The sequence below is a fragment of the Rana temporaria genome, chromosome 10, assembly GCF_905171775.1.
Source record: "Rana temporaria chromosome 10, aRanTem1.1, whole genome shotgun sequence".
Taxonomy (NCBI): domain Eukaryota; kingdom Metazoa; phylum Chordata; class Amphibia; order Anura; family Ranidae; genus Rana; species Rana temporaria.
The window spans coordinates 142,188,264-142,206,266 of record NC_053498.1 but is presented as its reverse complement, the minus strand read 5'-3'; the positions used below and the strand labels follow the sequence as shown (position 1 = coordinate 142,206,266).

At 39.8% G+C, this 18,003-nt stretch overlaps 1 protein-coding gene across 1 annotated transcript in view; it reads left to right on the top strand.

Moving 5' to 3' along the window:
- Positions 1 to 15,227: 15,227 nt before the first annotated feature.
- MMEL1 (membrane metalloendopeptidase like 1) overlaps positions 15,228 to 18,003 on the top strand; it is a 181,244-nt gene continuing 178,468 nt past the window's right edge. The window contains exon 1 of the mRNA XM_040326452.1: positions 15,228 to 15,408. The gene's annotated coding sequence lies outside the window, so the exon portion shown is untranslated. The remainder of the gene's footprint in view (positions 15,409 to 18,003) is intronic.

Genomic DNA, 18,003 nt, shown 5'->3' with positions numbered 1-18,003 from the left:
ACTGGGATGCCATTAAAGTTGTGTAAAGGCAGGCGTCCCAATACTTTTGACAATATAGCGTATGTGTTACATGATCGGGAGCCTGTTCTGCCAGCTCCCAATCATAAACAAGGACCGGGAACTGTCTGTGTCAGCTTGGTCACTGTCCTGGGAGCATGCTCTTATCATAGATACCTCAGCCCCATGGTTTTATATGTGCAGCTTGTGGGCATTAAGAATCGCCCTCCCAGCTCTGTTTCCTTTCCTACTCCCAAAATAATAAAAATAAGCTCACATTTGGTCGAAACTTCAATTCTTCTGGATTATCTATTGCTGGATTTAATCTTATTTATATTGAAAATAAAATCAAAGCTGTGGAAACTTTTTTTATTTTATTCAATATGCATTATGTATTATTATGTTATATTATGTGTTAATGTATTATTTTATAACACAATAAATCACAAAGAAATCCAAAACTTGGTCTACATCCATTGAAAGTGTATGTAAACCCCAACACTGAGCTTCTTTTATTGGCTCCCTTTTAATCCACAAAATGGAACTCCGGGATTTTTACCTCAATTCTTCCCCCCCACAGTATCCTTTTTTTTTTTTTATAAAATACCAACAAGACTCTAGGAAAGAAAGTAAGCTAACACAACTAAGCTCATCCCTAGTCCTGAAGTATTGGGAGCCTAGCTTGTGCGATGATGCGCCCCCCTAGAAAGAGGCGTGTAAATCACAAAGGATGAAATTTAGCCAGCACCTCCGTGTCATGCAAATAGGGCAACTCTTATTGGCTACATCGTCAATGCAGAATAAAACACTCCAACGCGTATCGGCCATCAGGCCTTAATCATAGCACATATGATTATGGTGCTAAAATTAAGGCCCGATGGCCGAAACACGTTAGCCTATTTTTTTCTGCATTGACGATGTAGTCAACGTGTTTCGGCCATCATGCCTTAATTTTAGCACCATAATCATGGGTGCTATGATTAAGGCCTGACGGCCGATACGCGTTGGAGCATTTTATTCTGCATTGACGCTGTAGCCCATAAAAGTTACCCTTTTTGTGGGAGACACCGAATAATTGTGTCCTATATGCTGATGATACGCAAGTGTGGAGAACGGGCTTTTTTTGGGCTACAGCTGATGTGGACTAATTAATTGATTTCCTGACAATCTCAGGGCTAACCTATCTCTGCCGCCTGATTCAAATTACTATGGTGAAATATGTGCAATCTACAGACAAAAAGATTTCACATCCTCACCTTTTCTCAGCTCAGTCCCAACAGAGAGGCCAAACCCATTTATTGGTCTTTTTATAAACAATATGACGTCACACACACAAGCACATTTAATAGGTTCACACTATACATTCCAGCCCCTTATTACCCTCCCACTCACCCACCCCCTCTGTGACTCCGTAGCACATGGCACATATTGCTAAAGTCCAGGAGCCATCTTGATTTCAGACGGTGGTTTGGGCTAGGAGCGAGGAGATGGAGGTCCTTATTTGGAAGAAATCCTCTGGTCAGATGAAGACAGGAAGAGGGGGGTTGAATTCCACTTTATAATGCAGTAGAATGGAGGGGGGGGTGGAGCTGCTTTCAACAATCCTTCGTATTTTCAAGTTCATTACTTTTAAAACTTAATTTCATATCTGACAAATCTTATCAAGGAAAACAAGCAGTATTGATCATTCCCATACATACATATGCATAATGCGTATAAAAACAAATAAACAGTATAAGGAATATAGAAAGAGAAACATTTCAGTGATTCTAATAAAAGAATTCAAAAATTAGTCTTAACATAAAATAGGGATATTATTATAATCTATCACAGTGTCAATAAAGAATAAAATACTCCAACGCGTACCGGCCGTCTGTCCTTAATCATAGCGCCTATGATTATGGTGCTCCTTAATAGGTCACAGTTAAGTAGTGCAGATCTGTTACTGCTGTTGCTCCTGTGCTGTGCTGATATGCGTTACCATGCATTGTGTTGCACTGAAAAAAGGTAGGTCTTGTCATGCTCTACTATTTTTTTTCCCACTGCAAACCAAGCAGATATCTTTTTATAGGTCCTTGCATAGGCTTTGGTAAAAAAAATGTGCCAACACATTCGTATAGGTGGACACTGAGGGCTCTTTGATATGCATGCCTTGCTTGGTGGCTGCAACATTTTTAACATGGCTGCAAAATTTGACAGTCACACTCACCTATTGAGAAATTGAAAGCGCTGGTTTGTACTCCACCTACCCTCCAGAGACCGAGAGTGACCTGTCTGTCAGTCTGGCCATGGTGTATGACCTATGACATGAAACTGTCTTCCACAACCCTCACCTTAGTAGCAGAGTTTGGCAGTTCCTCACCCAGTTTTTAACCTCCTACACAGCTGTTTCTGTTTCAGTTAATGACAGTGTTTTAACTAGGGTTGCACCGATACCAATACTAGTATCGGTGCTGATACCGAGCATTTGCCCGAGTACTTGTACAAGCTTCGATGCTTGACCCGATACCTGGGCAGTCAGGGATGATCGGTGTGGTGGTGGGGGGAGTTACAAGCACCAATCTTCCTATACAGAGTTCAATAAAGCAGCTGACAGCCGCTTCTCCTCCTCTCCCTACCCCCACCCCCGCGGCTTTCAGCTGCTGTATTCTCTACAGAAAGATAGGTGCTTGTAACTCACCCCACTTCTGCACCGATCACCCCTGACTGTCTTCTGTGTCCTACTCCGTGTTCCTCCGGTCCCCCTTCTTTTGCTCCTTTGGTCCTTCTCTCTGTGCTCCTCCGGTCCCCTTATGTGTCCTCGATGCTCCTCCAGTCACCCTCCATGTCCTCTGCGCTCCTCCAGTCCCCCTTCCCTGCTCCTCCAGTCCCCCTTCGTCCTCCTCCATGTCCTGGACATTTTCACTCAGGGGTGTACTCACTTTGTTGCCAGCAGTTTAGACATTAATGGCTGTGTGTTGAGTTATTTTGAGGGGACAGCAAATTTACACTGTTATACAAGCTGTATACGCACTACTTTACATTGTAACAAAGTGTAATTTCTTCAGTGTTGTCACATGAAAAGATACAATAACATATTTACAAAATTATTATTTGAGATACTGTATGTGTATATATATATATATATATATATATATATATATATATATATATTCATCAAGATAATGTTTGGTGTAACTGGGAATGCAGATGTGACCCAGTTTCGCTAATGTACTAAGGATACTAAGGACAGTCTTCTTTCCTGAAGATGCCAGTTCAGCGAAAAACATTGGGTGGAGCTGTATCTGTGACATCATTGTGCATACCGCCAGGTCCCCGCGGCAGAGCATGTTTGTGTTTCTACTGCTTGTATTACTGCAACAAGCCAAGTGCAATATTCCTTTCATTAAATTTCATTTTAAATATTGTTCACATATAGGCTTTTTCTTCCATTCTTGATTCTTTGATGGGTCATGTGGCTGAAAGGGATATGCAAATCATAAGGTTCCGGGTCCTGAACTCTTCTGCGGTGTCACTGAGTGTTGGAGCCGGCCTGTGGAGTCCTGTTTTGGTTTTATATTAATTTTTTGATTTTTTTTCATGAACCTGTGTATATATTCTGTATATATATATATTTTTTTTTATTTAGATAATGTATGGTGTAACTGGGAATGCAGGTGTGGCCCAGTTTTGTTGATGTACTAAGGATACTAAAAACAGCCGCCTTTTCTGAAGATGCCAGTTAGGACGAAACACATTGGGTGGAGCTGCATTTGTGACGTCATTGCGCATGCCGGCAGGTCCTGCGGCAGAGCGGGTTTTGTATTACTGCTACAAGCTAGGTGCAATATTCCTTTCATTAAATTAGATTTTAATTCTTCTGCACATATGGGCTTCTTCCTTTTTTGATTCTTTGATGGGTCATGTGGCTGAAAGAAATATACGAATCAGAAGGTTTCCGGGTCCTGAACTCTTCTGCGGTGGCACTGAGTGTTGGAGTCGGCCTGTGGAGTCCTGGTTTTTTTTTAAGAATTTTTGGATTTTTTTTCATGTACCTGTATATATTCTGTATATATATATATATATATATAGATAATGTTTGGTGTAACTGGGAATGCAGATGTGACCCTGTTTTGTTGATGTACTAAGGATACTAAAAACAGCCGCCTTTTCTGAAGATGCCAGTTAGGACGAAACACATTGGGTGGAGCTGCATTTGTGACGTCATCGCGCATGCTGGCAGATCCTGCGGCAGAGCGGGTTTTGTATTACTGCTACAAGCTAGGTGCAATATTCCTTTCATTAAATTAGATTTTAATTCTTCTGCACATATAGGCTTCTTCTTCCTTTTTTGATCCTTTGATGGGTCATGTGGCTGAAAGAAATATAGGAATCAGAAGGTTTCCAGGTCCTAAACTCTTCTGCGGTGTTGGAGTCGGCCTGTGGAGTCCTGTTTTGGTTTTATATGAATTTTTTGATTTTTTTAATGTACCTGTATATATTCTGTATGTATGTGTATATATATATATATATATATATATATATATATATATATATATATATATATATTAATTTATTTACATAATTTTTGGTGTAACTGGGAGTGCAGGTGTGACCCAGATTTGTTGATGTACTAAGGATACTAAAAACAGCCGCCTTTTCTGAAGATGCCAGTTAGGACGAAACACATTGGGTGGAGCTGTATTTGTGACGTAATCACGCAACCGGCAGGTCCTGTGGCAGAGCGGGTTTTGTATTACTGCTACAAGCTAAGTGCAATATTCCTTTCATTAAATTAGATTTTAAATCTTCTGCACATATAGGGCCAGATCCACAAAAACCCGGCGCAACGTAACTTTTTCAATTTAAGTTACACCGCCGGAAAATTTCTACCTAAGTGCCCGATCCACAAAGCACTTACCTAGAAATTTTCGGCTGTGTAACTTAAATCCGGCCGGCGTTCCTAATTTAATGGGGCGAGTCCCATTTAAATTAAGCGCGCTCCCGCGCCGGCCGTACTGCGCATGCTCACGACGTCATTTTCCCGACGTGCTTTGCTCCGTTTTTTTACGTTGTGCCGGGTTTTGAGAATTACGCGACGGGCGTAAAAAAAAATACGAGTTGCGGCAGGAAAAAAAAATTTGAAAAAAAAAAGACGGCGACGCGGGATAGAAGGGTCTACTTTTACAAGGCCTAAACAGTTTAGGCCTTGTAAAAGTAGCCCTAATATTGCGACGGCAAACTAATACTTACGGAGAAAAAACGAAGCGTAAAAGCTTCGTGGATCTCCGTAAGTGCTAATTTGCATACCCGAATCGGCATTTCGACGATGCCCCCAGCGGAGGCTGCGGTACTGCATCCTAAGATCCGACAGTGTAAGTCCCTTACACATGTCGGATCTTCTGTCTATCTATGAGAAACTGATTCTGTGGATCAGTTCTATAGATAGAAACAGGGATACGACGGCGTATCAGTAGATACGCCGTCGTATCCCTTTTGAGGATCTGGCCCATAGGCTTCTTCTTCCATTCTTGATGCTTTGATGGGTCATGTGGCTGAAAGGGATATGCGAATCATAAGGTTCTGGGTCCTGAACTCTTCTGCAGTGGCACTGAGTGTTGGAGTCGGCCTGTGGAGTCCTGTTTTGGTTTTATATGAATTTTTTTATTGTTTTTCATGTACCTGTGTGTGTGTGTGTGTGTGTGTATATATAAAAAAATATTTAGATAATGTTTGGTGTAGCTGGGAATGCAGGTGTGACCCAGTTTTGTTGATGTACTAAAGATACTAAAACAGCCTCCTTTTCTGAAGATACCAGTTACGACGAAACACATTGGGTGGAGCTGTATCTGTGACGTCATCGCGAATGCCGGCAGGTCCTGCACATAGGCTTCTTCTTCCATTCTTGATCCTTTGATGGGTCATGTGGCTGAAAGGGATATGCGAATCAGAAGGTTTCCGGGTCCTGAACTCTTCTGCGGTGACACTGAGTGTTGGAGTCGGCCTGTGGAGTCTTGTTTTGTTTTTTGTTTTTATATGCATTTTCTGATTTTTTCATTCATTTAATTTCATATGCTTTGCATTTCGCATCGAATTTAAAGGGACATGCGCGCCTCTTTTCTTGGTTAATTTTAAGGACACATAATAACCTGCAAGGAAAAGTTGACGTGACTGATTGCCATTAGGCGATTTCAAGGCTGCTCATGCTACGCCATCCTCATATTAAAAAAAAAAGGTCACTTGTAATAAATTATAATAGGGGTAGCGGTCGGCCTTATTAGCCGTGTTTTCTGACCATAAAAACCCTCTGGGGCTCGGAGTCTGTGACTCAGCAATAAATCAGGCAATCACCTTCAGAAGCAGGCGAGAGGTTTGGCGACGGCGTCAATGTCATGAGTCATGAAATTCGCTTTGATGTCTTTTATTATTATTATTTTTTATCACCTCTGAATTGTGACAGAGAAATTAAGTAACTAAATGCTATGAAGACATAAAAAAAGAATGAATTAAAACTGACCGGTCTCATCTGCATTGGAAAGTGGAATAGTGCTTATAGTGAAGGGGGAGGGGCAGCTGCGTACGCGATTTTTACAGTAATCATTTTTTTTTATTAATTTGTATTAATAATTAACAAGACCACTTTGTTTAAAAAAAAAAAAAAGAATATATATTTTTTGTTATTCTTTATTGTTGCTTTCCATACCTGCCTTCAATTAAATGTTTCAGACTAGGTAAAAATTAATACCGGTAATGAGCGGAGTGATTTTTGCCTTTTATTAAATACATTGGAGTCAATAGGGAAGGTGAAAATTATTTTTTTGTGTTGGTAAAATGCAAACAATAGAAAAAAAAAAAAAATACGATGAAATAAACTGCTGTAAACTAGACGTGCAATTCATTTAGGTCCAAATTTAGGTCCAAATTTCCGAATGGACAAATTCGTCCATTCGGAAATATCCGAATTAACCAAAATCTGTTTAACAAATTTTTCTGGATATTCGTAAATCTAAATAATCGAAAATTAGTAAATTTGTAAATGCGTAAATTTGAAAATTCCTTAAATTCGTAAATTTTTTAATGCGTAAATTCGAAAATTCAAATATTCGGAAACCTTGTTAATTTGAAAATTCTGAAACTCGTAAATTCATAAATTCGAAAATTCATAAATTCATAAACTGCTGTAAATTAGACATGTGCAATTCATTTAGTTCCAAATAATTTTTTAACGAATTTCGACAAATTCGTCCATTCGGAAATATCCGAATTAACCAAAATCTGTTTAACAAATTTTTTCGGATATTCCTAAATCTGAATATTCGAAAATTTGTAGATTTGTAAATGCGTAAATTCGAAAATTCCTTCAATTTGTAAATGTGTAACTTCATTAAATTCGTACATTTGTAAATGCGTAAATTCGAAAATTCAAATATTCGGAAACCTCGTAAATTCGAAAATTCATAAATTCATAAATTTATAAACTGATGTAAATTAGACATTCAATTAGTTCCAAATAATTTGTTTAACGAATTTCGACAAATTTGTCTATTCGGAAATAACCAAAATCTGTTTAACAAATTTTTCCGGATATTCGTAAATCTGAATATTCGAAAATTAGTAGATTTGTAAATGCGTAAATTCGAAAATTCCTTAAATTTGTAAATTTGTAAATGTGTAAATTCGAAAATTCCTTAAATTTGTAAATTCGAAAATTCCTTACATTCGTAAATTTGTAAATGCGTAAATTGAAATATTCAAATATTCGGAAACCTCGTAAATTCGAAAGTTCATAAATTTGAAAATTCATAAATTCATAAACTGTTGTAAATTAGACATGTGCAACTCATTTAGTTCCAAATAATTTGTTTAACGAATTTCGACAAATTTGTCCATTCGGAAATAACCAAAATCTGTTTAACAAAAATTTTTCCGGATATTCATAAATCTGAATATTCGAAAATTAGTAGATTTTTAAATTTGAAAATTCCTTAAATTCGTAAATTTGTAAATGTGTAAATTCGAAAATTCCTTAAATTCGTAAATTCGTAAATGCGTAAATGCGTAAATGCGTAAATTCGAAAATTCAAAAATTCAAATATTCGGAAACTCGTTAATTTGAAAATTCATAAATCCGAAAATTCGTAAATTCAGAAATGAGAAATTTTGAAAATTCTAAAATATGAATTAATAACTAACTAATTGCATTAGAAAATTCGTAAATTTGAAAATTCGTAAATCCAAAAATAAGAAAGAAAATCTGAAAATTCGAAAGAATAACTAACAAACTAAAAATAACTAACTATTAAATTATAGGTATTGGTATTTCCTTTCAAATTTGGCTGTTAGTGAACGTAACGAATAAAAAATGTATCCGAATTTACGAAATATCCGAATTAACGATTGCCGCATCCTCACGCATTTATACGTCGGTAGAATGACACGGACAGGCAAAGCAATGTATATATACGTTGCTTTGAATCTGCCGCCTAGTGGGTGCGCGCCGCGGTCTCCGTGCCCCCGGGACCCGCCGACTCTTTATTTAAAATTTTTGCACATGACTGTACAAGTCCACTCTTTGGTCAACCCATTGAAAACAATGCCCTCCCTGTGTGGCTGTCATCTTATCTCCGGAAACTGCCAAACAAAGCTAATTCTGAACACTGCCACTGATTCCTCGCCCTGGAAATGCCCCTTGCCTGGCTGTCATTCTGAACCCTTGGTTTGATACCGAGTCATTCATCAAGGACAGGAATATAGAGAAGTATTTGTTTGTTTTCTTCCGGGTCAGAAAGATGTGATGCCAGAGGGTTAGCATAACAGCCAGGCAACTAGCATTTTAAGAAGGAGCTTGTGGATTTGTTTGTGGAAGACTTGGCTGAGCCAACTAAAAGAGCTCCCCCTGGTGGCCAACCTATAAATCTCTATAGTTAACACTGTAACAAAAATATGGACAAGCCAACTACAGAGCTCCCCCTAGTGGTCAATCTATAAATCTCTATAGTTAACACTGTGACAAAAATATGGATGAGCCAACTACAGAGCTCCCCCTAGTGGTCAATCTATAAATCTCTATAGTTAACTATGCAACAAAAATATGGATGATTCAACTACAGAGCTCCCCCTAGTGGTCAACCTATAAATCTCTATAGTTAACACTGTAAGAAAAATATGGATGAGCCAACTACAGAGCTCCCCCTAGTGGTGAATCCATACATCTCTATAGTTAACACTGTGACAAAAATATGGACAAGCCAACTACAGAGCTCCCCCTGGTGGTGAACCTATAAATCTCTATAGTTAACACTGTAACAAAAATATGGATGAGCCAACTACAGAGCTCCCCCTAGTGGTTGTGACGATCCTGTCTTGTTATTTTTATATTTGATTAATTGGATCTCAACTGCGGAGGTTTCTCAGTGTAAACCAAAAGTCACTCTATAGTATGGTTAAGAGTTAATGGTTTATATCATCACAACCTCAGATAGAGTACCAGCATAATCAAGAAAGCTTATTAACTCATAAGCCTTTATAATGCAGTAACGGTTAAAGACACAGTCTATGAATAAGTAGGTATAAGGTTTTTGGTAGCAGTATTACTTAATGTTTCTTACTGAAAGCAGTGCAGATAGAGCCAACACATATATGTATATATATCACAAGCTGAGACCATGCACAAGTATATTCAGGCAGGACTTAGATATTGAGATATGCAATTGATAGACAGGCACAGTTCAGCATAGGCTGGAGATCGTAACAATTTGTGTAGAGATACTTGCGGTACTGCTGGTAGAAACAGAGATGGCTACATTCAGGTCTGCAGAGTGCTGGTACAGATGGGAAGCCTGAGAAGCTGATGGCTGAAGGGTGAGCTGATCCCAGTCCTGGATGGACAGACTGTGGGCAGAGGGCTGCAGGGAGCGCTGATCCTGGAGCTGGAGGGATGAAGAGAGTGTCTCCTGATAGCAGGTCCACAGGGCTTTTGAGGAGCGGGTCCTGGGTGACGGCAGGGGTCCAACAAAATAGCGGAACACCCTGCCGTCATTGCTGTGTGTTTAAATAGCCCGCACAGCGCGGGAAACGAGGAGTCTCGCTGGGGGCGCGCTTCCGCGTTCCAGCGTGGAACGCAAGCCGCGGCGCACAGGAAGTGACACGCCCGAGTCAGGGAGACGAGCGCAGCTAACAGGATTAGGTAAGGCTGCGCTCGTCCTGTTCAATACAACGCCAGTAACGTTACAGTGGTCAATCTATAAATCTCTATAGTTTTCATTGCAAAAAAAAATGGATGAGCCAACTACAGAGCTCCCCCTAGTGGTCAACCTATAAATCTCTATAGTTAACTCTGCAACAAAAATATGGATGAGCCAACTACAGAGCTCCCCCTAGTGGTCAACCTATAAATCTCTATAGTTAACTCTGCAACAAAAATATGGATGAGCCAACTACAGGGCTCCCCCTAGTGGTCAACCTATAAATCTCTATAGTTAACACTGTAACAAAAATATGGATGAGCCAACTACAGAGCTCCCCCTAGTGGTCAACCTATAAATCTCTATAGTTAACTCTGCAACAAAAATATGGATGAGCCAACTACAGAGCTTCCCCTAGTGGTCAACCTATAAATCTCTATAGTTAACACTGTAACAAAAATATGGATGAGCCAACTACAGGGCTCCCCCTAGTGGTCAATTTATAAATCTTTATAGTCAACACTGTGACAAAAAATATGGATAAGCCAACTACAGAGCTCCCCCTAGTGGTGAATCTATAAATCTCTATAGTTAACACTGTAACAAAAATATGGATGAGCCAACTACAGAGCTCCCCCTAGTGGTCAACCTATAAATCTCTATAGTTAACACTGTAACAAAAATATGGATGAGCCAACTACAGGGCTCCCCCTAGTGGTCAATTTATAAATCTTTATAGTCAACACTGTGACAAAAAATATGGATAAGCCAACTACAGAGCTCCCCCTAGTGGTGAATCTATAAATCTCTATAGTTAACACTGTAAGAAAAATATGGATGAGCCAACTACAGAGCTTCCCCTGGTGGGGAATCTATAAATCTCTATAGTTAACACTGTGACAAAAATATGGATGAGCCAACTACACAGCTCCCCCTAGTGGTCAATCTGTAAATCTCTATGGTTAACACTGTGACAAAAATATGGATGAGCCAACTACACAGCTCCCCCTAGTGGTCAATCTATAAATCTAATCCAAAAATATGGATGATCAAACAAGTAGAAATGTGAAAGTCAAATAAATAATGGCATTACACTGCAAATATACAGCAATATATGCTCCCAGTGTAATACACACTACTTTCTCTTTAAATGGAAATCTAGGTAAGCCCAACAAAGAATTCTGTACCTGACAACCAGGACACGTCTCCGCCGCTCCCCCGCCCATCCACCATCTTCCCAGAGTTCTCTGATCTGAGCAGAAAACACGAGGAGACATTTACATAACTAGGTCACCCTCCAGTGCTCTGATCCATGCACCACTTTACATGTTTTTGCATATGCCCCTTGTAAACAAGACCCCCCCCCCCCCCCTGAAGGCAGAGAGAAATCAGAGGTGAAAGTGAATGGGAACATACAGTTCACAGAGAAAGAAAAGTCTGAGATTGTTCACAGAGAGATCTCTGCTTCAAGGGTCAATCCACCGAAAATAGTTATTTCATTGGTGGATTCCAGAGAGGTGAACCTCCTAACAGGGTATTCTATCTCTTTTCTGGTAAGATCTTTGTACTGAGTCATCGGGTCTGCAGAACTACTGTGCCCATTATAAGGGGTTCCCACCATCCCTGTGCTGAGTTCCCGGGTCTGTACACCCGCTGTGCCCATTATGAGGGGTTCCCACCATCCCTGTGCTGAGTTTCCGGGTCTGTACACCTGCTGTGCCCATTATGAGGGGTTCCCACCATCCCTGTGCTGAGTTTCCGGGTCTGTACACCTGCTGTGCCCATTATGAGGGGTTCTCACCATCCCTGTGGTGAGTTCCCGGGTCTGTACACCCGCTGTGCCCATTATGAGGGGTTCCCACCATCCCTATGCTGAGTTCCCGGGTCTGTACACCTGCTGTGCCCATTATGAGGGGTTCCCACCATCCCTGTGCTGAGTTCCCGGGTCTGTACACCCGCTGTGCCCAGTATGAGGGGTTCCCACCATCCCTGTGCTGAGTTCCTGGGTCTGTACACCCGCTGTGCCCATTATGAGGGGTTCCCACCATCCCTGTGCTGAGTTCCCGGGTCTGTACACCTGCTGTGCCCATTATGAGGGGTTCCCACCATCCCTGTGCTGAGTTCCCGGGTCTGTACACCCGCTGTGCCCATTATGAGGGGTTCTCACCATGCCTGTTCTGAGTTCCCAGGTCTGTACACCCACTGTGCCCATTATGAGGGGTTCCCTCCATCCCTGTGATGAGTTCCCGGGTCTGTACACCTGCTGTGCCCATTATGAGGGGTTCCCACCATCCCTGTGCTGAGTTCCCAGGTCTGTACACCTGCTGTGCCCATTATGAGAGGTTCCCATCATCCCTGTGCTGAGTTCCCAGGTCTGTACACCTGCTGTGCCCATTATGAGAGGTTCCCATCATCCCTGTGCTGAGTTCCCAGGTCTGTACACCTGCTGTGCCCATTATGAGGGGTTCCCATTTTATTTGGGTACATAAAATGGCCTGGTTATGAAGGGGGGTAAACCTTCCGGAGCTGAAGTGGTTAACGTGTTTAAAAAAAACAAAACAAGATACAACATTTTTCACATTTTTTTTATTAGATATGTTTTATAGCAGAAATATTTGTTATGTTTTTTTCCAAAATTGTTTGTCTTTTTTCATATTTTTTTACTTGGATGTGTTTTATAACAGAAAAAAAAAATGGCCTGGTCATGAAGAGGGGTAAACCTTCTGGAGCTGAAGTGGGTAACATGTGTTAAAAAATAAAACATACAACATATTTTTTAATTTTAAAAAACATAAAATCCGCAGAAGTGATCAAATTCCACCAAAAGAAAGCTCTATTTGTGGGGGAAAAAAGGACATAAAGTTTATTTGGGTACAGCGTCGCATGCCCGCGCAATTGTCAGTTAAAGTAACGGAGTACGGAGTGCCGTATCGCAAAAAATGGAGGGTAAACCTTCTGGAGCTGAAGTGGTTAACGTTAAAAAAAAATAAAAAAAGATACAAAATTTTTTACATTTTTTTTTTAAATTGTTTGTCTTGTTAATTTTTTGTTAATTTTTTTTTATTGGATGTTTTATAACAGAAAAAAAAAAAAAAACTATAGCAGAAAAAAGGGTCTGGTAATAAAGGGGGGTAAACCTTCTGGAGATGAAGTGGCTAACATGTGTTTTAAAAAAAGATACAACATTTTTTAAATAGTTTTTATTGGATATGTTTTATAACAGAAAAAAAAAATTCTATAGCAGAAAAAAAAGAGTCTGGTCATGAAGGGGGGGGGGGGGGTAAACCTTCTGGAGCTGAAGGGGTTAACATGTTAAAAAAAAAAAGATACATTTTTTTTATTTAATATGTTTTATAGCAGAAATATATATATTGTTTTTCCAAAATTGTTTAATTTTCTTTTTTATTGGATATGTTTTATAACAAAAAAAAAATTCTATAGCAGAACAAAAATGGCCTGGTCATGAAGGGGGGTGGTGTAGGGGAGCTGTTAAAAAAGAAAAAAAAGATACGTAATTTTTTTTTTATTTGATATGTTTTATAGCAGAAAAAAATATATATTTTGTTTTTCCAAAATTTGTTTGTCTTTTAATTTTTTTTTTTTAATTGGATATGTTTTATAACAGAAAAAAAATTATATAGCAGGGGAAAAAAATGGTCTGGTCATGAAGGGGGTCAATCTTCTGAAGCTGAAGGGGTTAACATGTAAAAAATAAAATTAAAAAAAATTTTTTTTTTTTTTACAGGGTTAATAAAATTTGCATATTGAAAAAAAAATATATATTGCAAGCAACTTTTGAAATTATGTATTTAACATACATCATTTCAAAAGTTGCTTGCAATATGTATATTTTTTAAATATGCAAATTTTATTAACCCTGTAAAAAAAAAAAAAAAAATTATTTTACCTTATATGAGATTTTAATGATTGGAAAAAAAATATATTTTTTTTTTTCCAAAACTGTTATTAAAACTGAATATTTTTTTTCCAATCAATAAAATCTCATATAAGGTAAAATAAAATATCTTTTTTTTTACAGGGTTAATAAAATCTGCATATTTAAAAAAAATATATTGCAAGCAACTTTTGAAATGATGTATGTTAAATACATAATTTCAAAAGTTGCTTGCCATATATTTTTTTTTAAATATGCAGATTTTATTAACCCTGTAAAAAAAATATATATATATATATATATTTTATTTTACCTTATATGAGATTTTAATGATTGGAAAAATATTCTTTTTTTTTTTTCCAAAACTGTTTGTCTTGTTTAATTTTTTTTTATTGGATATGTTTTACAGCAGAAAAAAAATCTATAGCAGAAAAAAAGGATCTGGTAATGAAGGGGGGTAAACCTTCTGGAGCTGAAGTGGTTAACATGTGTTAAAAAAACAAAAAATTAAATTATTTTTGTTGGATATGTTTTATAACAGAAAAAATACATAATTTCAAAAGTTGCTTGCAATATATTTTTTTAAATATGCAGATTTTTTTCAACCCTGTAAAAAAAAAAAAAAAAAAAAAAAATTTTTTTTACATGTTAACCTCTTCAGCTCCAGAAGATTTACTTAAAGATTTACATAAATTATTTTTGTTGGATATGTTTTATAACAGAATTTTTTTTTTTTTATAGCAGAAAAAAAGGGTCATGAAGGGAGGTAAACCTTCTGGAGCTGAAGTGGTTAACATGTTAAAAAAAAAAAAAGATACAATTTTTATTTTATTTGATATGTTTTATAGCAGAAAAATATATATTTTTTTTATATTTATATTTTAAAAGAGCAAATTAACGAGCTGCGGATGACCCCCCCCCCCCCCCCCCAAGGATGGCAACCTGTCCCATCTCAAAGGTCGCGTTCAGCGAACGCCTTGTGTAATAAAAGAGCATGGGTGCGTTACGATGGATGCGGCTTTCTCAGGGCTGGTCCATGAAGGGTTAATGTAACAATACCCCCGGCTGGTATATTAGCAGCACACAGAATTCATTGGGTAGTGTAAGGCACCTGAGTGTGATGAGATTGCCAGACCTTCCGAGGACAGAAAAAAAAGAAAGCAGTCGTCGAGTCTGAGCAGTTGGCGAACGTTCGTCTCGCTGGGAGAAGCTGACGGTTCTGAGCCGCCGCTGACAATGAAGATCGTATTCTGCTGAACAAAAATGTAAATATTCCGGAGGATCTCCCGCGTCCGGAACACCGGCTGAGCACCTTCCCTGCAGCTGCAGAGAGCTCCCCTTCCAAACCGACAGGTAAGACGGCGTGGAAATGGAACTGATCGCTGCCAGATATATACTTGGGGTAGATTCAGATACAATGGTGTATCTATCCGCCCGGCGTAACGTATCTCGTTACGCCGCCGTAATTTAGGGCGCAAGTTCTGTATTAAGAAACAACTCGCGCCCTTAGTTACGGCGGCGTAACGTATGTGTGTCGGCGTAAGCCCGCCTAATTCAAATGTGGATGATGTGGGAGTGTTTTATGTATATTAACTGTGACCCCGCGCATGCGCCGTTCGTGAAAAAATCCCAGTGCGCATGCTCGAAATTCCGCCGCAAATCGTCATTGCTTTCGACGTGAACGTAAATTACATCCAGGCCTATTAGCGAAACGACTTACGCAAACGACGTAAAATTTTCAAAACTCGACGCCGGGAACGACGGCCATACTTAACATAGGATACGCCTCATATAGCAGAGGTAACTATACGCCGAAAAAAAAAGCCTAACGTAAACGACGTAAAAAAAAATGCGCCGGCCGGACGTACGTTTCTGAATCGGCGTATTTACCTAATTAGCATTTTCCTCGTGTAAATATACGGATGCGCCACCTAGCGGCCAGCGTAAATATGCAGCCTATTGCTTTTGACGTGAACGTAAATGACATCCAGGCCTATTCGCGAACGACTTACGCAAACGACGTAAAATTTTCAAAACACGACGGCCATACTTAACATAGGATACGCCTCATATAGCAGAGGTAACTATACGCCGAAAAAAAAAGCCTAACGTAAAATGCGCCGGCCGGACGTACGTTTCTGAATCGGCGTATCTACCTCCTCGCGTAAATATACGGAAGCGCCACCTAGCGGCCAGCGTAAATATGCAGCCTAAGATACGACGGTGTAAGATACTTACGCCGGTCGGATCTTAGGGAAATCTATGCGTAACTGATTCTAAGAATCGGGCGCATAGATACGACCCTGCACACGACGGCGTATCTCCTTACTGAATCTGGCCCTTTAAATCCACAATCCTCCCATGGGAGATGCACACAGTTCACAAAGCTAAATCGCCATGACAAGGCTCCTTATTGGGAAAAAAAAAAAAAAAGTGACAGTTATTTTCAGCCTGTGAGTCCAATGAGGAATTGACAGTTAGGAATCCTTTTATTTAAATCTTTGTAAATGGAGTCTAGGCGCTTATTTACTGAAGCAGCACAAATGGCCGTCATTAATAGAAGAGCGCTCCCTGGAGCACCCAATCAGGTCAGCACAGTCGCTTGGGCACGATCTGCATGGAGTTTGCTTGTGGGTTTCCTCCGGGTAATCCGATTTACCACACAATCCAGAAACATGCTTGTAGGGTAATTGGCTCCAGTCTTGATTGGTCGTAGTATGTGGGATAGGAACCTTAGAATGTAAGTCACTTGAGAGATAGGGACCTTAAATTGTGAGTTCCTTGGGGGCAGGGACTGATGAGAGATAGGGACCTTAGATTGTAAGTTCCTTGGGGGCAGGGTCTGATGAGAGATAGGGACCTTAGACTGTAAATTCCTTGGGGGCAGGGATTGATGAGATATAGTCACCTTAGATTGTAAGTTCCTTGGGGGCAGTGACTGATGAGAGATAGGGACCTTAGATTGTGAGTTGAGTTCCTTGGGGGCAGGGACTGATAAAAGATAGGAATCTTGGGTTGTAAGTTCCTTGAGGGCAGGGACTGATGAGAGATAGAGACCTTAGACTGTAAATTCCTTGGGGGTAGGGACTGATGAGAGATAGGGACCTTAGATTGTAAGTTCCTTGGGGGGCAGGGACTGATGAAAGATATGGACCATAGATCATAATCTCCTTGAGGGCAGGGATGTAGATGAGATAGGAATTTCTGATCATAAACTCCTTGTAGGCAGGGACTAATTTGAAATAGGGAGTTTAGAAAGTGAGCCCCTTGAGAGCACGAACTGATGATAGATTGGAACCTTAGATGGTAAGCTCCTTGAGGACAGGGACAGATGTGTGATAAGGACTGTAGATTGTAAGCTTCTTGAGGGCAGTGACTGAATAGAGATAGGGACCTTCGATTGTAAGGTCCTTGAGGGCAGGAACTGATGAGAGATATGGCCTGTAGATCATAAGCTCCTTGAGGGCAGAGACATAGATGAAGTAGGGACTTCAGATCGTAAGCTCCCTGAGGGGAGGGGCTGATGAGAAATATGATGAGGTAGGGACAGATTGTAAGCTCCTTGAGGGGAGGGGTTGAGAGATAGGTACCTTAGATTGTAAATTCCTTGGGGGCAGGGACTGCTGAGATATAAGGACCGTAGATCATAAGCTCCTTGAGGGCAGAGACATAGAAGAGGTAGGGACTTCAGATCATACGTTTCTTGAGGGGAGGGGCTGATAAAAGATAGGGACCTTAGATCATAAGCTCATGAGGGCAGGTACTGCTGATAAATATGATGAGGTAGGGACAGATTGTAAGCTCCTTGAGGGCAGGAACTGATGAGAGATAGCGACCTCTGATTGTAAGTTCCTTGGGGGCAGAGACTGATGAGAGATAGGGACCTTTAGATCATAAGCTCATTGAGGGCAGGGACTGATGAGAGATAGGGACCTTAGATTGTAAGTT